Source organism: Haliotis asinina, chromosome 10, assembly GCF_037392515.1.
Source record: "Haliotis asinina isolate JCU_RB_2024 chromosome 10, JCU_Hal_asi_v2, whole genome shotgun sequence".
Lineage (NCBI taxonomy): Eukaryota > Metazoa > Mollusca > Gastropoda > Lepetellida > Haliotidae > Haliotis > Haliotis asinina.
In genome coordinates this window covers 34,435,437-34,460,617 of record NC_090289.1, presented here as the reverse complement: position 1 = coordinate 34,460,617, position 25,181 = coordinate 34,435,437, and the positions used below count along the sequence as shown (strand labels likewise).

General features: G+C 37.3%; 1 long non-coding RNA gene across 1 annotated transcript in view; it reads right to left on the bottom strand.

Annotated features, from left to right (window-relative positions):
• Positions 1–25,181, bottom strand: part of LOC137298018 (uncharacterized) — an 86,905-nt gene that overhangs the window by 31,507 nt on the left and 30,217 nt on the right. Inside the window, exon 2 of the long non-coding RNA XR_010957709.1 lies at positions 13,476–13,523. This is a non-coding gene — a long non-coding RNA (uncharacterized lncRNA). The remainder of the gene's footprint in view (positions 1–13,475; positions 13,524–25,181) is intronic.

The window sequence follows — 25,181 nt, the reverse complement described above, 5'->3', positions numbered from 1 at the left end:
AGGTGAGGTGAAGTGAAAGTGAGGGTGAAGTGAAAGTGAGATAAAGTTTGATGACACAAGATGGAATGAAGTGAAATAAGGTCCAGTGGTGTGTTTATTCAAGTCTGTCCTTTCATTTAAGTCTGTCCTTTCATTCCAATCGGGCCTTTGGTGTGACGAGCCTTAACCACTAGACTTAGACCTCCCCGTCTTACACTATAAATAAATACAGTCATCTTGCTATTTCCCCATCTTACACTATAAATAAATAGTCATGCCGCTATTTCCCAGTCTTACACTATACATAAATACAGTCATGCCATTATTTCCCCATCTTACACTAGAAATAAATACAGTCATGCCGCTATTGCCTGTCATCCACAACAAACCATCACTGATTCCTGCATGAGAACATCACTTTGTATCAGTGCAGACATCTTGTATTTGCTTCGATGTACCTCACATAAACAAACAGTATGCCAAAAATTAGGAAAAAACTCAAATTTTATACAAGTTAAATTTCCAACATTTACTTTGAAGAAGCAACAATTGCTGGAAGAACTGAGAGACAGTTGATGGTTTTCCCACATATATCATCCACGGTTATCCTCCCAAAAGGCAGTAATGCCAAAACGCAGATCCATTAAAACATTAAAACAACACTTGTTACATCCATGATTAGTAGGCTGTACCCTTGATTAAGAAAAATAGCATATCCCATGTAACGAGTTTTGACAACAGCAATGATGCTATTACTTCAAAACCTAACATTATCCTGACCAGCCTATTACACCTCTATTATGAAGCGTACTTGTTAAAAGCATGTCGATGGAGGAGTCATCTTGTCCATGCTGGTAGAACCCGAAATACCTCCTTTTATACAGCAATAACCTATTTGACGGCAACAAGATAAAGACCATGTGCTACATATACTACTTTAAATAAGTTAAGGATCACCAGAATCTGTACTGTAATATAACATTAAATCTGTCATGACAGGGGGCAGTGGGGTAGCCTAGAGGTTAGAGTGTTCGCTCATCATGCCGAAGACCCGGGTTTGATTCTTCACATGGATACGTGTGAGGCCCATTTCAGGTGTCTCCACTAATATTGCTGGAACATACCTAAAAACAGTATAAAAGTAATCTCACTCACTGTCTTGACAGATCTACTAGAAATATGAATGAAATGGTAAGTCCTTAACTTCTTTCGAATAGTATACAGAGATCTATGCATACACCAATAAGCTTCCTGTTAAACAACTGAACAATCATCAACACACATTTCAGACTTCCTTCCTCTACAGTGTTTACAATGCTTATATATTCCTTTTCATTAAATGACACACTAAGCCACAAACCAGCCATAAGGGCAAACTGCTGCTAACTGCGCCTTGACAATTCAGTGATAGATACCATGAGCACAATACCATGATACTGGGTTTCAGAACATGCAGTCAAATATTCAAATATGTCACAAAGCCTCACCATCTGATCCGTTAAATCATTTTCTGTGGACATATTCCTGCCCTTGACATGCTCATGGCTTCCTGTTACTGAAGCATGCATATACTAATGTCTTGTTATATGAAGTAGATGTGTAAGTACCATGAGGACCTGTTATAACTCTGACAGACAGCAGTTTCATATGTGAGAGTAAAATCTCACCATTGCTACTTGTCGCAGTCTTTCTTTCTCTTTGTGTCTCTCTCTCACATCCACACTAACACACCAAAAAATGCCTCACCACAAGAACAACAAAAATGATACAACTGATACATGATAAATGATACAACCCCACCTGAAGAGTCATGACAGTTCCATAATTCCACGTCACAAAAAAACCAAAAAAAAACACCAAAAAAAATCTGTTGGGCAAGACTAACTTGTAAACAAAATGTGCATTTAAATTCTTCAGAGTTGTATGAATTTAACAGAAGATCACAAAATTATTGATACCATAACAAACACACCTACAAACTATTCCATGAATAAAAACATTTTACAATCATTTAAAAAAAACCAACAAAACAACAAGAACCACGTTTCCTACCAATGCAAGGAACATCAAGAAAACAATATACATAACCAAGAAAGTAAACAGGCCTTCCAATAACATTTTTTTACACATTAGAAATGATGCACATCTAGGAGCTGTCAGTCTCGATCCCACTCCACAGAGCCTGTTGCACACTTGTATCTTACCTGGTCAACGAAGGGCACTTCCTCCACCAAGGAAGCAGCTTGCCTAGTCAGCTGTGTGCCTGTTACTCCACTGCTACAATATCTACCGCTACAAGGAACTGTCACTGAAACCTTCCATTCATGACTTGCTGAGGGTCAACAGGAGAGCCCAAACATCTCGTAACTTAATTTTGATTTGGGAAGTCTTATTTTGCTGAGATCTGAAGAATTTATTGTATAGCAATCAAATTTTAAGTGCATTCCAATGTTTCCTTGTGGTTGTGTGGATTAATAATTGTTTAACTGTTTCTCAACCGGTTTAGTTTTTTTGAGGAATAAACTAGACAGTTTTTTTGAGGAATAAACTAGACAAAATAAATTTGTCTTCATTTATCTGATTTTCATTCGTTGTGCCAACCAGAACAATTTTATTGATCTTGCTGTCAAAGTACAAAGAATATTAGATTTAACCTATATTTCATGTTGGTTTAAAGATACATGACAACAGTCTGAACATCTATGACTTGAGAGATAGAGGTGTTTTTAAAGTGGCTTTGAGCAGTAGTCTATTCATATCACAGTGTGTCAACTTAGAGCAGAATGAAATCTTGAAGAGATGCAGGTCTTGGATGCTTACCACTTTTTAAAAACCCTCCATCAAGTACACAGAAGGGGCTAGCCAAGATTCAAACAAGTCATCATGAGATTCTGGTGTCACCAAGGGGCATAACTGGCAATGTCTTAGACAACAGAGGTGCTTGCCAACCACTTGACTTACCCCAAAACTTTGAAAATGAAAATACACTGAATTCATAAACAATCTTTATATGCTGCACGAACAATTTCCTTTCAAAATATCTCAAACAAAACATTTTGTTACGTATGATCATATATCCCTGTACCCTTTAATGCAAATTTATTAAGCTGATAAACAAGTCTAGATATGAATTTGATTTAATTTGTACAGATCCTCAGTTTTATTGCCAAGATGAACGTGAGTCACAAAAAGTGAGAGATAAACCAGACATGTAAGGAAATATTTAAAAATTATAAAGGACAGTTCTTATTTGAAACTGATATCAATTTGTTCTGCCTGAAGATATAGTTTCAAAGCCTAATTTCATAGTTTCCAATCGTATTTCAGTATTAAATAAACATATACTTGCAATTTGTTACACAACAATAACACTATCTGTCAATTTTTGAATTGGTTGATTTATTATTCATTTCACTGTGAATACATCAGTGATAAGAATAACCTCTGATGTCATTCCCTATTTTGTTTGTACCATGTTCATTTGACTTGCTTCACGAGTACGATGAGTGAAGACCTTTTCTGGTGGCCCCGTCATATTGTCGCGGGAACATTGCTAAAGATGGTATAAAACAAAACTCACCCAGACATTGATCTGAGTTGCCTTTGAATGTGTTTGTGATGAACAGCACCAGGGCCTGTTTCACATAACACTTGTAAGCCTAAGATCTCTTAACTTATCTTGTAGTATTTGCACCTCCTATGTTACAGTATAAGAGGTACAATGCTACGAGAAAACTTACGAGATCGTAAGCTTACGAGAGTTTTGTGAAACAGGGCCCATTATGACAAGAGACACCAAGAATCACTACTCTTTTACCCATAAACACATGCACTTGAAACTGTCAGAAGCAAAAGAATCAGCACTGCTTACAGCATATTTGTTTTGCACATGGAAATGGTGTGGATTGATGCTCATGATGTCAATCACTAGATCATCTGGTTCAGACTCAAATGTTTACACACCACTATCACATAGCTGGAACACTGATGAGTGGTCATTAACCCTCAAACAAATCATAAATATTTATCAGCAAAAAATCCTGTTCATCTACCAAAACACATTCCATTAAGATGAAAAGGTCAAATAGCTGTGGAAAGTATATGTACAGATCACTGACAATCAGTGATGACACCAGGTATTCTTGAAAAGGGAAAGCATGCCATTGTCTATCAGCAGCACATGCTTCCCACTTAAGAATTTCAGGATCTCATGTAATGGCCAATGTGTACTAGGTAGTCATGATCTGGGCCCTGTTCGAATTTATTATAACCCAAAGATGAGCTTACCTCACAAACGTTACAGACTACGAGTACTTTGTGGAACAAGGTCCTGGCAGACTGTGTGTCCTACTGACCCATGCAACCTTGGTGGCCAATGCATTAAGTGAATGTCACACAATTCGTAGCTCAGAGTTGCATCCCTTGGGCACACCGAAATTTGGAAACCTTATATTTTCCCGGAGTGTTTCTAGTCTTGTCAGCACCAGGCTCACGGTTTTCACAAAAATGTCCATGACTTCAGTCAAACAAACTGAAAAGCTGTGATATAAATCAAATACTGTACAGAGTGTTAGAACCAAACTCAATCCTTCACTCACCCATCATCATAGGCAATGATTCATCCTATCTACAACCACTTTGCCATCTCCTGATTTGATGTCATTAACATCTCAATCTTAAATATTGCTGACTCGGGTAAAATACAACATCCACTCAGTCAAAACACAAACAAGAGCATGCTAACAAGCAGACAACAACCCTCAGCCAAATAGATGCAAAAACACATGTTTGGCCCCCACATGCAGGTAACAGATGAAATATCTTCACTGTTGCTCCAACCATGTCCATCACCAAGACAGCATACGAGCTTGATGTATATCAAAACTACACAATGTTGCAGAAAGCCCATTGGATCAGTTCACTCATGTGTTCCCCTAAGGGCAATTGCTGTTTAAAGGGGCACTCTGCTCTATAGTCTGGTCTAGGGTATGTAAGATGATATCAATGCCAAGTGTCAAACTGAGGTGAGGTGAAACTGGGATTAACAGCATGTGGGAATGTGTCCGTTTGTCTAGTTCAGACTAATACTGACTCCCTATCGATAGCCCAAGACAACACCATGGCTCAGTTTAACTTCTCTGTCTCACAGTCCCTGAGCCACATTATTTCCCCTTCTGCCCAGCCTCTTTGCAATGCTAAAGTCCTCAATGAAGCAAGTCCAGATTTCCTCAGGTGAATCTCATACCTCACAAGAGCTCCTTTTCGCATTTGAATGGGATTATTTTTCACCATCAAAAGGTGCTTTACACATTGTACTCATGTGAGGAATCAAACCCAGGTATTTGAAATTTAACCACTAGGCAACCCCACTGCCCCATGTTGATCACATATACTCTCATAGCTCATCACCCGATGCCTCATCCCTCAATACCCTACGCCAGACTTGGTAAACAGATTTACCACCTTTTTTCCTGATGACAGCCAGTGGATCAATCACCAAAGATTCAAAATGATGCAGTGTGGGTAATCAAACACTATTTGATTGACATACATCATAAAATCTTTCAAAGTGTTTCCAAATGACTTTAATCAAATTCCTTGATTACCAATTGGGCGTAGCTTTTCCCCAAGGCTGTATAGAGCAAAGGAAAACCATCAAGCCTACATTTATGGGAAGAAAATCTGCCAGTTTGTTTAGAAACCTCCCAGCCTAAGGGATGCAACTCTGCACAGTTATTTGCTGTGGTCCAGACAGCTGCATCACCTGTGCCCCTCATCACTGATTTACAGTACTCCGAACATGTCAAAGAAAAGCTATTTTGAGGGAAATTCAATCTGAACCCAAGTCTAACATTCTGAATCTTCTAAGCTCTTGGCTTCTTTTGGTTCAAAGGCAGTAGTATCTGAACTCCACCAAAATCATATATTTGTTAGAATACTTTGACATTCACTTAATTTGAACCAACTCGACAACTCAACATAGTACATTTTATAAACAACCTTTGTAATGCTGATAGTATCAGACTCCACCTGGCTTTATTGAATATGGAATGATTAATTGAACAAGCAAAGGTTAGAAAAAAACATCTACTGACAAATCTGGATCAAATTCTGTCAATATATCTGTCTGGGTTTTTATCTCGAATTGGATGATGTGACCTCTGACCTCTACAACTGACCAATTAATTGCTCATAACTGGGCTTGTCCCAATACCACAAAGAAATTGGTGAGCTTTGACTTTCAGTACTGTTCTATATTAACCCTGACATATAACATGTACTGCACTTAATTAGTTTCAGTCTGGCATTTACAAAGGGGGATAACTGTAGACAATCAAGCAGAAACTGTGATGGGAGATTCAATGAAATGCCCAGCAGGTCTACAGGAAACAATTTTTGAAAAATAACACTACATCATTGTGAGAAAATGTCATGACAAAAATACCATATTAGACAGTCATTAGATACTGATATTTGTAAAATCTGATAAACACAGATGGGATCATGGAGTGAGATCAAAGACATAGACAAGAATCGGGAAGATTGGTAACCTCACACATTATCTCATTCTGATGGGAAATCAGATTCAAAACATTCACAATAACTGCCATGTAATGACCCCTAAGCCAGTAATATTTTAGACTGTCTGACAGGCCTGGCTGAAAAGTTCTGATTTAAACTATGCAGGTCTGCTAATATGGTGAGCTGCCAATCATGTTTCAACATAATCTCTACCAAGGTCCACATGTCTGCCTGCATCCAACTGGAGCAGACAGCTTTCACCTACTGAGTAAAAGTCTCCCATGGCAGGAATAGTTTCATCATCATACTGTTTGTCTTTTACTTTCATCTTCAGTCAGAATGACAGGTAAAATATGACAGAGTCAAATTTATCACCTACAAGGGCAAAAATATCGAGGGAGTTCATGTGATGTCATGAACAAAGGTATGATGTCAATTTTCTTCTGTGACATTGCATTCTACATGCGGCAATGGCAGATAGATAGCCTAAGTTTCAAATTAGATTTGAGTTTATTTTGACTGTTACAACATTTGCCTGTAACGCCAAGGACCCGGGTTCAATTCCCTATATGGGCACAATGCGTGAAGTCCAGTCTTATGCTCCCCTGTCATGATGTTGCTGGACTACTGCTCAACCATATTCCCTTGACTGGCCTTGACTATATCACACCTAAACAGATTCTGGTCCCAGTCCAGCAGGTGCTTGTTGACAGGGGCAGTGGAGTGGTCTTGTGGTGAAAGCACATTTCTGGTGTCCCTTTTCCTGATATTGCTGGAATATTGCTTAAAGCAGTGAAAAACTAAACTCAGTACTTCTTGACAGATAACCATTTTCGGTTATTAGATGCATTTAGATGCATACAGCTGGTTATTAAAAGTTAATAACTTAAGTGATATCCTTCACATCAAATCTAAAGACCCTTTCTAGCTGTTTAAACTACTACTTCCTTTATGTATCTGGCAGTGACAATCCAATTTCACACACTCAAATATTGCTTATCCTGTCATTACTCTTCAGCGTCAAATTGCCAAGGTAACAAGATTCCAAGAAATCATATACATATGTTCTTAACAACTGTATGGGAAGATGGGTTTCAGATGAATATGGTTTACAGAAATGAGATTTCACTGTACTAGTAATTACAAAGTACGTCCCTTGTGAGAAAAGCCTTCCCTCCCAATGTTCCCATATAACCTCATAAAGCGAAACTCTAAATCCTTTAGGTATAATGGCAAAGGAGATTCTTTGTAGAATAAAATCAACAGTATTTATCATTTTTCTTAAAAGGGATTTCATGACAATTGTCTGATTTCATAGCAGCCTTAACGATTCATTTTTATCTAAAACTTTACTTCATTATTCTTTTAGGGTGGTGTGGTAGGCTTGTGGATAAAGTGTTCTTCCATCACACCAAGACTGAGTTTGATTCCCCACATGGGTACAATGTATGAAACCCATTTCTGATGTCCCAAGCACTGACATCGATGGAATATTGCTAAAAGCTGTGTAAAAACTCTCACACTCATTCAGCCTTCAAGTTTGTCACTACACCTGGTTGAACAGGTCAATAAAGGGATACTGCTTACATCTTCTGTCAATACAGGTCTGATTTTAAGAACTTGAAGTCTAACAGCCCCCAGATATAATTGTCGGTGAGGACTAGAATCTCTGGCTTTGTACTTAACCAGCACGAGTCAGTAGTCTTGGCTTGAGTTGCTGATGACTAGTCGTTTTAATGAACATATTCTAGAGAAACAAAACAGCTCATGATGAAAAAAAAATTGTAATGACAACAAGCCCTGAGACCTTCTTCAAGAAACTGTGGAAATCTAGACTTGCATGGCCTTTCTTGGATATCTTTGTTTCAGTGTCTGTATGACAAACTACTGACTCTCATGAAATTCGAAGGATGGAACAGATTCACAAAAAATTCCTTTGTCAAACCTCAATATCATGATCAAGCACTACTTATCAAGACTTATCCGCTGAATGAAAGTACAGCGTGTCCATTATTTCTGGTCCTGCATCAACTTCACAGAGGATTTCCTTGTGAAATAAGATCACTGAGACTTGTAAATGAAGATCCTGATGGCCGTGGCACCTCCAAGTGACACGTATCCCCACTAAGTCTCTTGATTCATTTAAGTACAATCTGACTGCGAATGAATTAACATTTTCTCAAAAAATCCCAGCACGAGAATATTCTCTTGTAAGAAATTGAGTAAAAAACACAGTACAGAACAACCATCACTTGTTTTATGTTTACAATAAAGCTCTTAATCAATACCATGATAATAACATCGTAAAAACACATACCATCCTTCTTTTTTATTTTTTTGCAATATTTTTATACGTCACATGTAACACGTGTTCTGTCAAATTTTTAGGTGTGAGTGATGGAGGTTTGGATTTTGACATTAAACCAAGTGGTTGGTAGACTGGAAAATAGGTATAGAAAGGTATTGTCAGGATTGTTTTGAAATCATATTTAAGTTGTATTTGGATAATTAGGCTCATGAAAATAATATCAACGATTTGTTACAAAAACTGCACATGGGGCTTGCATTCCCTTGTATAAAAACCTGGGTCTCCTTTCACAAAGCACTTAGGCAATCGTAAGTCACTAAGGAAACACCTTCATGCAACGTTCAAGAACGGGAGTTAACATTAACCTAAGTAAAGGTTGCTTCGTGAAAGGAGCCCCTGGCCTTTCAGATTTTGTTTCTGGGTTCAATGATGGTAAGTCTGTAAACCAACTCAAAAAAAATTAAGTCGCTCTCTGTGAGACCTGTGAACCTGCCCATGGTTGAAAAAAAAAAACATGGGACAAACTAAACACTAAATGTTTTTTCTTCAATAAAATGTTTACAATGAAACCATGAGTGCAAATAGCCATACATGTGTGTACATATTTAATAACCTGTGCGAGATAACTGGCCTCTACAAACTACAATAAAAAGAGCAAAAGAAAATCAACACATGTGTATGATTGTCCAACATAAAAACTTCATTCATGGAACGGTTTAAACTCCCATTTGCACCTGTCTTCCAACATATGAGATAAATTCAATACACTGAAGTATTTTTTCACAAACATGAATTATTTATACAGAAAATACCAGCATGAAGACTGCAAAAGAAAATGAAACGATCCCATGGAGTAAGTCAGGGTGGAAGGACAAGTGTTTTATGAGATAACCCCAGTCTGCACTGTCAGCCCCTATCACATTATCAACACATCCGGTATACTCTACAACAGACCTACACAGGCTATTTGTTTAGACTTAAAATAAAAATATCATCCATCCAAGAACACTGAAACAATTTCTACAACAAACAGATACAAATAACAGGTCAAAAGGATAAATATTTTTGTAGGTGTAAAAATTGATCTCATCTGACCAGCTGCTTGGATGGGTTAAAGAGGTACCTGGTATATGCTGGCTAAACAATTAGGCCTTGTGAGAAGGTTGGATTGGATTGAAGGTTGGTGTTTGAGGTTGTCTTTGTCCGATAAAGGTCCTAGCTCTTGAACTCATCAAATGACTCACAACTTGTGACTTACAACTCATGATTGAGCAATGCCCATAGACCAACCTCTCATCTTTGAACTGAACATTCTTGACAGAAAAAAAAATAAATTCCTAATTATTATCCATAAAGCAAAACTTGACCAAAGAGAGGAAACTGACAGAGATGCCAACCCCTAAGTGTTGCAAATAGTACTTTCAAGGATCAAAATTAGTAGTTTGATATAAAATTAGTAGTCACATGAATTCTTAAAATCATTATTGATTCTGAACAAGACAATATAACACTAATCAAGAATTTTACAGATTTCCAAATTATCCGCATTACATTTCTCTTGTCATATCTTTTTGGCAAAAATATATTTATTTGGTGAACATATATGTTTTTTCTAACATATCCAAATTTTAAAGAATTTTCTTCAAATTTCATAGACTTTCTCGTGCAATTGTATTATCATAATTTGATGCTAAAATTCATAGTGACAATGATAAAGTAGAGGTTGACATCTCTGAATTGAGAATTTGTCCTACTTTACCAAACATTTTGTTGGTGACAAAACAACATCACTCAGGATGATCTAATATACATTAGCATCCTGGGACAGATAAGGGAAGCAATTCTGCAAAACCAGATGCTTGGAAACCGTCAAACTAGTGAGTGAATGTTGTTTGGTTTCCCATCACCTGATGCCCGGGACAAGCCATTTTGGACTACTAGATCATTTCCACTTTTGGTTTCAAACTGGAAATAAACATGGCTTTCATTTCATATCTGCTCATATGAAGCTATTAAATTTTGTAATAATAATATAGTAGAACTTTCATTCTCTGACATTATCATATTGTGTCATAAAATCATGACAAGTGGAAAATTAGTCACGACAAGTTACTTTTTTTAAGTCACTTTTCAAAATATTTTTGACCCCCTGACCAATGCAGATTTTACATAAGTTCAATTCCATGACATAATGTCAATGTCATCAAAATTTCAGATTCTGACAACCAAAGTGTCATATGGTACAAAGCAACCTGACCTTAAGTTCCATACCTTAACATAGTGAGTGAGTTTGGCTTTGTGCTGCTTCTAGAATACCCCAGCGATATCATGGCAGGGGGGACACCAGAAGTGGGTTTCACACACTGTATCCATATGGGAAAATGAACCCAGGTGTTCTGCATGACACATGAACATGTTTAACCACAAGGCTACTCCACTGCATTTGTAGCTGAAGATCAAGTCTAACCTAGATCTTCACCGGTTAACACTTTAGCAACTTGTTATGACCAGCTCCACCTTACCATAATGAGTGAGTGAGTGAGTGAGCATGTGAATGAGTATGGTTTTAAACCACTTCAGGCAATAATCCAGCAATATCATGGTGGGTGACACCAGAAGTGGGTTTCACACATCGTACCTATATGGGGAATTGAACCCAACTCTTCGACATGATGAGATAATGCTTAAACCATTAGGCTACCATACTGCCCCTTAACATAGACTCATTACTAATGAAATACTGCTGTTGTTCATTGCACTGGAACCCAGCTTAAAAATACATCCAAGCAGCTGACTTTAATGGTGTTTAACAAGGAGATTTTCCACAAAGGCACAAAATAACCCTGGTTTCCATGGCACATAGATCAATACATTCTGTGAAGGAAGATCATTCTTGGGTCAATTTGGGGATAAAATATTGATCATACTTGGTCGTCTTAAACAATCCAAAGTAAATGTTCACAACAACATCACTTCTAATCAACAACTATTAATTATTTTATGCATGAAGTCCAAACACTTCTTAAATGCAACAAAATCTTCGACATGGCCTTGAACTTTGTTACAAATGTCAAGGAACAGGGATCAGTCTGAGTGAGTTTGTATGGTCTTATATCAATTTTCAGCAATATTTCACCAATATCACAGCAGGGAACACCAAAAATGGAATGCACTTGCATGAACTTTCAGTGTCATTTTCAGTAGACAAAAATGTTAAACTAGTGCTTGAGAAAAGTTGCAGAGACATGACCATGGTATATATGACAGCCTTCCCACTAATTCCCAGACAAATGTTTTCCCTGGAGTATCAGATTCAATTCTTTACACCTTCACAAGCTTATTGGGTAGCCCATTCAACCTCAGGGGTCCATAAATCTCCTCAATAATCCCATTGCAGGCAGGATCTCTCTGCCAAAACATCACCAGACCTCCTCCACAACATCCTTTAAACGTGAAGGCAATCCTGTGTCAGAACGACACCAACTCCTGCAGACACTTTCATTAGGCCTGGACATTGACACGTGTTTTTTGTAAACATGCCCACAAAGGTTCACACACAGGATCCAAACTCTCAAAACAGAGTTGATAACCTAAACTGTTGAAATAAACCTATCAGGTTCATTCTGTCATAGAGTACATCCAACAGGCCTGGCTATTGTCTCGGGGAAGTTTTGGAGCCAGGGATCCTTTTCTTATCAGTCTCATTCCACAAATACACATAATGGTAGTATTTGTATCTGCAAGCATTCTCCTGGGGTATTTTTAGTGACAGAGCTATTTAAAATGTCACACACATTGGAACAAACATCTAGCTACTCAAATTGGCCAAGATTTAGATATCTGGACTCTCTGCTTTAGTAATCTTTCAGTGCATAAAGAACAGAAGAAAGAGATACAAAACTGAAGAGGAACTGTAATATTAATAGAAATACCCTAGTCTGTCTCATAGTCCCTGAACCACATTATTTTCCATCTGCCTAGCCCTCCTACACTAACAGCTAGTCTCTGAAATGAACATATTTTACGTTAATAGTGAAAAAAACCCAACTATATAATGAAATGGAGCCCTGAGACTTTCTTCATTTTCAAACTGAAGCTACGGAAATCTAGACTTGCCACATTTTCTAGACTTGTATGGGCTTTCTTGGATATATATACTTCAGGGTCTGTACGACAGACTATAGCCCTCCCTGCTGTACTTAAGCCCTAAAAGAAGCAAGTCTAGATTTCTCCAGGAATATGTAGACTCACTAGGGTATCTCTTAAATTTAAATGGGTTTATTTTTTAAAATCAAAATTATGTATATTCAGAGACTAAGTGTCAGTATGAGAGATACCCATGAAGATCTGGTCGAAAATTCATCTTCATCAACCTATGCATGTGGGTAAGGTATCTAATGTGATCAGGCTCACTCACTTTGACTTGTCATCATATTAAAATTGTGTAGATTGATGCTCATACTGTTGATCACTGAATTTTCTGGTTCACAGTTGTCTACAACAGGCCGATGCTATACAGCTGTAAATAACTGAGTCAATATCACACAATCCAGTGATAAACAGTACGAGCATTGATCTGTACAAATGGGAACTGAAGATCAATTTTAACCAGGATCTTCATGGGTCATGCTGTTTTTGAACAAAGGACAAGACAGGAAGTACATACCTGTCTCTTGGCAAAAACACTGTGGTATTTCCTTTGAAGATGAGAAATCTGAAAATAGAAACAAATATGATTTAGCTGTGGATAATGTCATTACATATTTTCTCTCTGGGAGGTTAATGTTTCATAAGTTGATGCAATGTCTAATGACGAATGACGTCATAGTCAGGATGGAGAAAACTGGAACGAGAAGTCAGTGAGTGCTTCTTTGCTTGTTGTCAAACTCCACACACAGACACATTCCATCTACATGTAGTCACCTCTAAATAATCTGTGACACCCTAAACAAGAGGTTGATGTTCAGAGCAAACATTAATTGTTCTGTGAAGTGCAATTGCCGAGTGAGATGACCCAGTCAATTTACCTGTGAAGATATGGGTCAGAAATGATCTTCAGCAACCTAATCTTGCCTCCCTATGAAGATCCGGGTCAGAATTGATCTTCAGCAACCCATGCTTGTCATAAGAAACGACTAGCAGGATAAGTTGGTCAAGCTTCTGATTTGATTGACACATGTCATGGTGTCTCAATTCTGTAGGTCGATGTTCATGCTGTTGATCAGTGGGTTGCATGGTTCAGATTCACTTATTTACAGACCGCTGTCACAAGCTATAATAATGCCGAGTGCGGCATAAAAAACAACAACACATTTTTAAAAAGTTATTGGTATTTTACAACCTGAACTGTCAGTACTGGATTCCCACTTTTTTGTAACAAAAACAAAACAAAAAATAACAAGAAATAACAAATTCAAGATATGTCCTAGTCTAATATGATACTTCTAAACATATACCACTGCGTCTGAAATAAAACAAAATTTTAAATAAAACCTCCCATCTCCACTTACAGATGTAGATTAAACATCATAAATGAATACTTTGTTTAGAATTTTACAACCAAGTGTATTTAAGCAAGTATTCACAAGTATGAAAAATATTCAGTCTACGCATGTTGATGGCTGCCCTAGCACTTGTAGTACTGATTGTTTAAGAACCCCAAGATCGTTTGATGAATTTTCCATGATTTTATCCACTTTCTAAATTTCATCATATTTCCAAGACGGGAAAATGGTGTGTGAAATTTCCTGATTTTCCAGAAATCGTGGGAAACCTACCTCAAGGGGAATACAATGAGGTATCAGTTGCTGACTATATCAATCACTGGATTGACCGGTCCAGACATGATTATTTACTGCTCACTGTCATATGGCTGAATATACCCCAGCGTTGAATTAAATAACAAACAATTCCATTTTTCCTTTCTTCTTAGGGAAGATATATAATAAAAATATGTTTTTGGAAAAGAAGCTAAAAAATGGCAGTTCCCTTTGATCATCTAACTTTATGTAACTGAGAATAGGTCATATGTTTTGATAAAGTTGCCAATGAATCAAACCAGTTGGGGTTTTTTTGTAATGAAAATCAGCACATCAAAAAAGCATGGTTTGATCTTTTTTATCCCCTAAAAATTCCTTTGTTACATTCAGCCTATAGATATCACAGAGCTGAACATTAATGACCTACAGCTTACTAGTTGCTATGGCTACTGCAGGGGCATGTTATGTCAACTACGTGAAAGTTGTCTGGAGGCTTAAGACAAAAACGATTGTTTTGGTTTATTGATTCCAAGCACTGACCTTTTGAAAGATATGAGCTCGACGGAACATGCACCTTTCTGTAGGGTAAAAGTGAGTGATTTGTTTTACACCACTTTTAGCAACATTCCAGATAAAGCTCAGCGAGATATACCAGACATGGGCTTCACACACTGAAGAGAATGTGGGGAATCAAACCCGGGTCTTCAGCGTGACGGGGCGAACAATTTAACTACATCATTTCTAACCCGAATCTTCAGGTCAGAAACAGACAAACCAGTGATCAATATTATGAGCACAAGTTCAAGCAACAGGGATGTGATGATAATGTCATCGAACACCATCAGCTTGACCATTTGATGCTTACATCCCCGTTGAAGAAATACTCCTCTGAGAAGTGTGGAAACTGGCACATCCCCCACAGTTGAGAGCTATGAAGACACAATATCATATAGAAAGTCATCAAATGTAAAATATTCATTGGATTACACTTTCTAAGCCAACTTAATCTTATCAGAAGGGTACAGAAAGTCTGTAGTCTATACTACCAGTTGTCTAACTTCCATATTTGTGTAATCTGCAGTGCTGAGTGGGTACTGGCTGACATTGTATGGTGGTGATTCAGTGCCTGAATCTGATGGGACTCAATCCCAGAAAGGTTCTAGAATTTGTACTTTACTGAGAAAGTGTAATCCCACATTTAACATTTGTTACGTTTGTATTCATAATATCACAGCAGAGGACTCCAGAAAATGGACTAAAATAATGAAACCAAAGTGCTGAACTGATGTCCAAAGGTGTTAACCAATAGCTTGCCTTCAGTACAGGAAGCATATTTTTATGTGTGGTGATGCATTTTGAATTAAATTTCACTCTGAATTTAAAGTAAAAACTGAGGATGAGTGACATATATGACTATGGTACAATATCAACATAAAATGTTAATTCACAGCCTCTTAAATACTGAAAGAGAAAAGTATCAATGGAGTATTTGAACCTAATGTATTAAAATATACACTGAAAATCAAGTCTGAGGAAAATATAAATCATGGTCAGTTTGTCTGTTTTGCCAAATAAAGTATTGTTACAGACTGAGGTTAGAAATGGTTTTGTTTGTGGAAAGTGAGGAGGTCACTCAAACACAACTTTGGAATTCAGATGCATGTGCAGCATGCATGCATTCAGGAATAAATATAAACAGCGACTAAGCTTGTCGAAGAGGTGACTAAAGGGATAGGATGGTCAGCCTTGCTGACTAGGTTGACACATGTCATCAGTTCCCAATTTCCACAGATCGATGCTCATGTTGTTGATCACTGGACTGTCTGGTCGAGACAAACAAAATTATTTACAAACAGCCGACATATAGCTGGAATATTACTGAGTGTGGCGTAAAACTAAATTCACTCACACACTCAGGCATAAATTGCTGGCTTGAATAGCAATCGTTCACTTGTTACTGAAAGCAGCTATGGCTGGGTTAACGAGAGATCAACCACATGAATCCATTGAATGTCCTCACAAACTCCAGCAAGTTTCTGTTTCAGTATATACTGAAGTCAAGTCTGATGAATCAAGGCAATAAACAAGATAAAACTCTGGGTGCCCTACAAATAAATATGTTGAGAAAACAAAGGAAAACAAGACACATATAACAAATAAAATATTTTGCCCCCCATTTTTCAAGGAAATGTTAAAATTTTCTACTTCTATTATGGCTGCCCCACAAACAGATCACAACATAGCTGTCATCACTATGACCAAACATAACCCGAGAAAAAACACATCTTGTCTAAGTTTTGACTCCTCAAGACATTTGGCAATATACTTGTTTGTTATCAAAACACGACCGAGAGAGTTTTTGGCTCTACAAAAACACCATCACCATGTCGTGTATAACATAAGTGAAAAATAATCTGGTAGAAATGGGGATATTTTCTCCTGGTCCTGCAGATGATGGACGCTGGGGTTATACCTCCCACGAGAAGAGTCATTCAAAATCCTGCCACTTCCCACTTACGTTTAAACTAATTAATAGCAGGAAGCCATATTAAATGACATACTTGAAACCTAACCATCCACTTGGATAATCGGAAACCAAGCTGTCAAAACAAGTCATCTGCTTAGAAAACCCAATGCACCTTGGTCCCATGTATGTTGCGGTCATTCATCTTGTCATAACAGATACCTTGATATACCCAAGATGGTTGCATTGAGTAATTTTGTATGAGGTTGTGAAATGATAACGATATAATAGGTAATGGAAACTGCTGTTCACTTCATAGTTCATTTTGCATATGCATGGAAAGTTATCCTTCTTCTGAAAAAATGTAGAGAAAAAGTAACCACAGACTATGTTATGTCTGTTGTCATGTTTGCAAATCTTCCAGCAATGAATCTATCATCAAAAACTTTTCTTGATATCTAAAAAGAAATTTACCTTTGAAAATTTACAATAAGACTTATGTTTGTCAATCTCAATTGCTTCTGCAAATCCTATATATAAGCCATGGTAATCACCTTTGAGTCATGTGGCTTGTATTCATGAATAAATATTTTCTTCTGACAAAAACTTCTTTCGTGAATAAATGTTTTCCACCATCAACAGGGATGCAACTGTTTGCTTGTTCGTATTTCTATGATGCTCCAGGCAGGTGGTGATATATTTCTTGTATATCCAGTTTGAAATACCAATGTATTTTCACGCAACACATTTGAAAAATACTGGTATACTGTGTATTTTTTAAAAAAAAACATAAATATTTTTAACTTAACAGTATAATTTACTTATTTGATGAATCAAAATGAAATTATATCATTGAAGCCATACATTTCTGACCAGCTCCCTCCCTTCACACAATGTGTTTATTTAATAAGGCAGACTATTGAGGTGAAAACAACAACTGTGACAGTGAGTCTATTGCAACATGCTATCGTGAGAGCAACATCGTCCTTGCAATAGTATTTTTTCTCTTTGAATTGTTTCATCTGAAGACAAATCCCAAATGAATGTTTAACTGTTATGAAATAAAAACAACTTGAAGTAGTTTAAGTATTTTCTAACAACTGACAAGAAAATTAAAAAGCAGATCACATTAACAGTTAAAGCGTTGCAAGTCTAAAGGAGCAGATAACTCTGAATGTGAGTGAATCTGCGAGTGAACCTGTATTTTAGAATTTGGACAAGTAAGGATGGATAACAATATATGGGTGAATAACTTATTGACGAAACATACATCATCCAGCCGTGTTTGAAACTACACTGAAACATCGCTTTCCTGTAACAAAGTAGTTGTTCATCCATATATTGTTATCCATCCTCAAAACATCTCATTCATCTCTCAACTTCTAGAACGCCAATCAAAGAAGTTATATTTTGAAATAAATTACATGCCTGATATATAAAATTGAGTTATGATAAATTTGGCCATTGTTGGCACGTACATTTATAAACATAGTCCTGTTAAGTACCATTAGCAGGAATGCCACAATTTTAACGCAGTCTGGCTGTGGATGGAGAGTTGGTAACACTGTGACCTGCCTGACCGGACTCCTCATGCCAGTGCTAATAGTTGCTCATTCAAGCACCATAAGTCTATCCAGTTATCCAGTCTTGATTACTTCCAGATACATAAGACATAACTGAAGCATACTTGCCAGCAGCAAGGAATTAACTCATTCTTTGCCACAAAACTTAAAATCGAAAATGCCAAATAACAAGAGCTAGTGGAACATAAAATCTATACTAAAGGTGTTTTATTCAGAATTTTCAATTTGTTGATGTTCTGAGTATAAATTCTATCACGTCTAACACTAGGAAACCGAAGAATGTGTTGAACCACTTGTTCGAAGCACTTTAGACGTAATTAAATGTCATGGATGACGACTTCATTATTTACATTTTACAATGCTTCAGTGCAGATTGTACTTAAGTATTCAATCAACAAGTTGTGATTCCCAGTAACAGACCATCAGAAGTCAACACAGTCCAGGTCAATATTCTTGCCTTGACGTCATTGGCTAACTACCGTTTGTTGTGGTCAGTGAGCTGAATTTTACACCCATTTGAGAAGCTTTCCATTACATGATGTCAAGCCTTCCATTCAAATTTGAAGGAAGAAATGGCAGTTCAAGGTTAGGAGTAGACTTGCACAAGTCTCCCTAGTAATAATGATTAATAGCTTAAATGATAATTTCTAACAAACGTAAATATTCTTTGAACAGACTGGTGTCCTTTGAGAATTGTACGCTTATCTGGATTTGCCTCTTTCAAGGATAGAATCACTATAAATCCATGGGCATTGTCTTCAGTACAGCCTTGGAGCAGAATTGTGAGTTTGTATCCTGAATACTCTCAAGACAAAATGTCCATGTAATTCTCTCAGATTAAAAACCTAAAATCATCCTCAAGCACACTAATTCATTTCACTAACTGCCAAGTAAAATCAATGTCAAGATATCATGAAAGATTTGAACACTTAATATCCACCTTTGCTACCCTTCAACAAACACTGGTCCATTTTATCTCGATAAATGAACAAATGTACTAGTCCTTGATGCAACAAAGTAGGTTTCACCTGTCAATCTCCCCAGCATTTCACCAATCCTTAGGTGCCTGGTATCAGTAATAGTTCCAATTTTTTAACATCCATCCTTACCGGAAAAGCATGCAATGCTATTAAGAAGACATTAAAACCCTCCAACAGTAATCGTTCAATGCAAATTTCATTAGATCTAGTCAATTTCACTTACATGTTACCATGGAAATAAAGTCCATGGTTATTTCCAAACAAGTATGGATCCTTGCACATAAAAATGCTATTTTTTAAACTGTGTATATGTCATCGTATCCTCATATCATCCTCTGAGAGGAAATGCATTTATCCAACACAAAGGTCAAGGAGCTCACAAAATCTGTTTAATTCCCACTGACACTCTGCCTTATGGTATAAATGGTCGTAGCATTTGTCTAGACAGTGTATATCTTATACTATCAATGCCTGGAGTGACAACAGACAAATTTCCCACATTACGGACAGGCAACTTTGTTACAGAACTATGTGCAGCTAGTTACTGTTCACCAGAATACAATAACCTATAGGCTGTCCCTCCCCCGGGTATAAGAAGGAGTGTTATGTATGATTATTGGTATTGATGCACTTTCATACTGTCAGAAGTTAATGGTGAGGAAAAGGGTATAATTTTCTCCATGCATGAGTAAGATGCAAGAAAGAAGAAACTAATTCAATATGAGACCTTCCCAAATCCTCTCCTCTATACAGATTTATAAACTGGCTGACTGAGTACAAACTCCTGGGAAACCGGTAGAAAAATATGAAAGTTATGTGGAAATGTTTAAAAAAATATTTCTGGATGTGATGAAATGATTCTAAGAAACATGTAGTTACTGTATTAGAGGTATCTGTTCATATAATTGTTTGTTTACTTGTTCGTCTGTAATTAATCAACTCTTGAGCAGAAATGCAATTATACTCACTGGTCTGTGGGATACAATAGCATGCAACCAGCCAAGTCACAGGGTCCTACCATCCTACCAATACAGTCAACTCTTATCGTCATCATAGGTTGGTGAGAGCTGATATTCTAAACCCAAATCTCGACATACAAACCATGAAGGGTGTGCATTGTAACATATGTTGCTCCTGGTAAATTACTGTGGGCCCAGGAATAAGCGTTGAACCTCTGTGGAAGGGATTCAAACCTGCTTTTTTGCTTAAGACAACCAACACATAAACTACTGAGCTACCCAATAAGGTTGTGTGTCAGTCAAAAAGTTCATTTTAAAGCCGAGTACTTGACCTTTCAAGATGATCTGAGCATCTTTGCTAAGGAGGACATAACAGGAAAGTGGGCATGGCTCGACCAGATGCTTGTTTAATATCTTAAAACCACAATCTAAAAGATCAAAAGATGGAATTCTGACTTGAATGAAGTGATTCTTAATTTTTAACGAAAAAATTTCAATTTTCATTTAAAAGATTACAAGGATAATATACCATTTAAAAAGGTAGGGGATATTCCATTTTGAGAGCATACCACTAGCCAATGCTAATGCTTATGAGGAAGGGTAATATATATCCATACAGATGAAACATTTCAAAAGGAATGGAATAAATTGTCACATTTTCCCTTAATTTCTCTTCATCGTCAGCTTCCTCCTTGACTTTATCATCTGTTTCCTCCTTGACTTCATCATTTGCATTTTATCAATCTTGTAAATCCAATATCCAATGGTATATGAACAAAACTGAATGTTTGAATATTTTCATGCCAGACACTGAAAACTAGTCTATGAGAACATAATTTAAAGATAATTTAACAAGAAGAAAGATAGTTTTGATTCATGACCTGGAAACATTCATGTCTCTGAAACCATCCTCAATAACAATACACTCAAGAACAGGGACTATCACCAAGTCTAAACCTGCACAAACATTCATTCAATCTAGGGGAAGCACAGGCTCTGAAAACCTGTCAACATCAGATGATTCAGGCCACTTATCAACTGTGAACAGGTGATTTTCTTACCAGAAAATGGAATATTTAATTACAATCTACTCATCAATGTGTTAAATTGCATAAACCAATCACCATGAACCCATTTATTTTAACAATTACTAGTTGTATGCTGCCAGCGTTGCCTTAACCAGCTTCCCTGTTTGGTGACACATTGGTCATCATGCATATGTCCATTTGTAGCAGGGAGCAATGTTATCTCATAGATGAATTAATGTCAGCTGGCTGACAGGTTAGCCTGTTTCGCTATCTGAACAAGGCATCTGACTTCCTCTCAGGTCCATGGTTCGAATCCCACCATGGGTACTGGAAATGTTATGGGCGTTACACATCACGTCACGTCATCCATATCGGCCATTCACCTGACCAAGAAGCAACAGTAAGTTAGTTTGATTTTACGCTGCACTCATCCATATTCCAGCTATACGGTCATGATCTGTAAATAACTGAGTCTGGACCAAATAATATAAACAACCTGGATATTGTTATACTCAGTTGGAAAACAATTACAGGTGTGAACCAAGTCAGCGAACCTGACCACCCAATCCTGTTAGTTGCCTTTTATAACAAGCATGGGTTGCTGACGACCAATTCTAATCCATATCTTAATGGGTCCACTTAAACAGAAATAATAAGCAAATTAATAAGCATGATACAATCCTCACCCCATCTGCCTCCCACGAAAAAAATGCATGAAACTGATCAAAATAAAATTTTCAATGGAACCAAACATGGTATATCATGAAGTCCACAACACACTCAGTGCATATGCATCTGGTTTATTGCATTCCACTGACAATGTTTTGGGATAACATAGAAATGAAAGATGTCCCTGTGCCTTGATTGCTTGATTTTGAGGCTGATTCTATTCAAAGTGAGCATATATTCCTCAGTTCAGATACTCTGTGGTTTTCATTGGTTGGACTGCACAAATCATTACCCATAATGCTGCTTCAGATTAACATGGAGTCACTTGGAAGCCCTATACCAGAAGGTGACACGTTCACAGCTCTCTGCCATGTTTACCTGTCTGTACCCGACACTCTCGTTACAGGTACAAGGGCTGTCACATATGTCTGTGTATATAACATGGCACTCGCTTGTTTACTCTCACCCAGTATGCAATATATTCACTTTCATTCCTCTGTTTGGTCTCAACATGAGGTAATCCAATACATACTTGAAACATTGCCCTGACCTCTGGCATGTGAAGGTCTGTGTAAGAGTACCCTGTAATGTTCTAGCATGCAGAAAACTCTTCACTTTGTTGATGGACCTGGTAATCAGACAGTTCCTGGGGAAATTTTGGTGATTGGCCATTTGCCTCATTAATGAAAGAGTTTAGTTTTATGCCACACTGAGCAATATTCAAGTTATATAAATAACTGAGTCTGGACTAGACAATCCAGTGATTAAGAACAGGAGCATCGATCTGCGCAGTTGGGAACCGATGATATTTGTCAACCACGTCAGCAAGCCTGACCACCAAGTCTTGTTAGTCGCTTCTTGAGACATGCATAGGTTGCTTTATGTGGCAAGCATGGGTTGCTGAAGACCTATTCTACCCCGCATCTTCACAGGTCATCATCACCTATTGAGGTCATCATCTGTGTAGATAATGGTATACTTGTGGCACCTGCACATCTACTTGTAGAACTAATCTGTACAGTTAATGGTATACTTGTGGCACCTGCACACCTGCACTTATCTGTACACCCTCATCTGTTCAGGTAAGCAACAGGTAGATATGCATTTCCACTAAGCATTTCTGGCATTTTGACAAGAAGAAGAAGAAGAAGAAGAAGAAGAAGAAGAAGAAGAAGAAGAAGAAGAAGAAGAAGAACAACAACAACAACAACAACAACAACCTCATCATTCTGTGTTCACCTGGTAGACACAAGCACCTCCCCTCTCCTACAACAAGTGTAGAGGTTGAAGTGGTCATCATGCCCTCCCAACACCTGACACTGACAGGTAGACACTGTCTGTAACACTCTTATCTCACTCTACTACTGATGCAATACCATATAACAGGTGGAACAGGTCAACTAGGACACTAGGTGACGATGTGGATGACATTTGCCACATTGAAACTGAACCATTCACATCAATTACATTTTCTGAGCATTTTCTTCACCCCTATACCTTGTGATGTATGTACAAATTGGTAATGAATCATAGAACGAGTGTGTGAGTGAGTGAGTGAGTTTAGTTTTATGCCACACTAAGCAATATTCCAGCTATATGGCAGCATTCAGCAATTATAAAGTCTGGACAAAACAATCCAGTGATCGACAGCAAGATCATTTGTCTACGCAATTGGGAACCAATGACATGTATCAACCAAGTTTAGTTTGACACCCTCTTTAGCCAACCAGAAATGGGCTCCACAAATACTTCCTACATGGGGAACTGAACCCAGTTTTTCAGCATGACAAGTGAACACATTAACCACTCAGCTACATTACCGCCCCGTTAACTTTTGAAGAATGTCTTGTAAATGTTAAAGCAAAATGCCAATGTAAGTTCTATGACTTCTTAAATCTTGACATACCGGCCAAAAAATGAGTAAAAACATGATAAAATCGGTTCAGCAGTACATAAACAAAGGGGTCTGACCTTTTCAATCACGACTAAAAAATCAATGGATCTGATATAAAAACAAAAACATCTTGACACTCTAATCAATCTTGCATATATCCTGATTTATATTTTCATGACATAATTCATCTTGTCATTTCAATTAGCCGATCATTCATGTCATGCAACTCGGCATAAAAAGCTGCACCATCCATAACGTCTCCATTATCTTACATTGAGATCCATTTTCATTCAACGCAGTTACATTACAGGTTATATATCAAGAACACAAGGTAACAAGTAATATTTTTCACTAAATTCCATTGGGGCTCAAATGGTGAGGGAGGCTCGTTTATAACACAGCAGCCTCAAATTGCATTTTTATCATTTTTTTATCCGTTCTGGCTTGGATGAATAGCAACAATGAGCCTCCCTTGAGATAAACCTTGGTGGATTTACTAGGTGAAACATGAAACACATGTACTTAGTGTATTTGACTCTTGATTCTGCATGCAACAGGTACTCAGAAATACAATACCGAAATAATACAAATAAAAAACAAATGAATATTTGGATCCTGGATAAAATATAGAGGCATACACTAAACTTGGAAATAAGTGTGTTAGGAGTCAGTCACCTAGTTAAGCATACATGTCCTTTAATGCCCACAAAATAGAGGTAATTTAACTGGAGTAAAGTATGATCTTCAAGCCTTTATCTAAATACTGACTGGACCCATATTTGATTACTAGTTCTGTATGCAACAGGTACCAAGAAATATAATATTAATTATGAAAAAAAATTAATAATAAAGACCCCCAAAATAATAAATATAAAAAGCAACGAAATATTTGGATCCTGGATAAAATTGAGATGCATACACTAAACTTGGAAATAAGTGACTTATGAGTCAGTCACCTACATAAATGGCCTTTAATGCCATAAGAAATTGAAGTAACTTAACTGGATTAAAGTATGATCTTCAAGACTTTATCTAA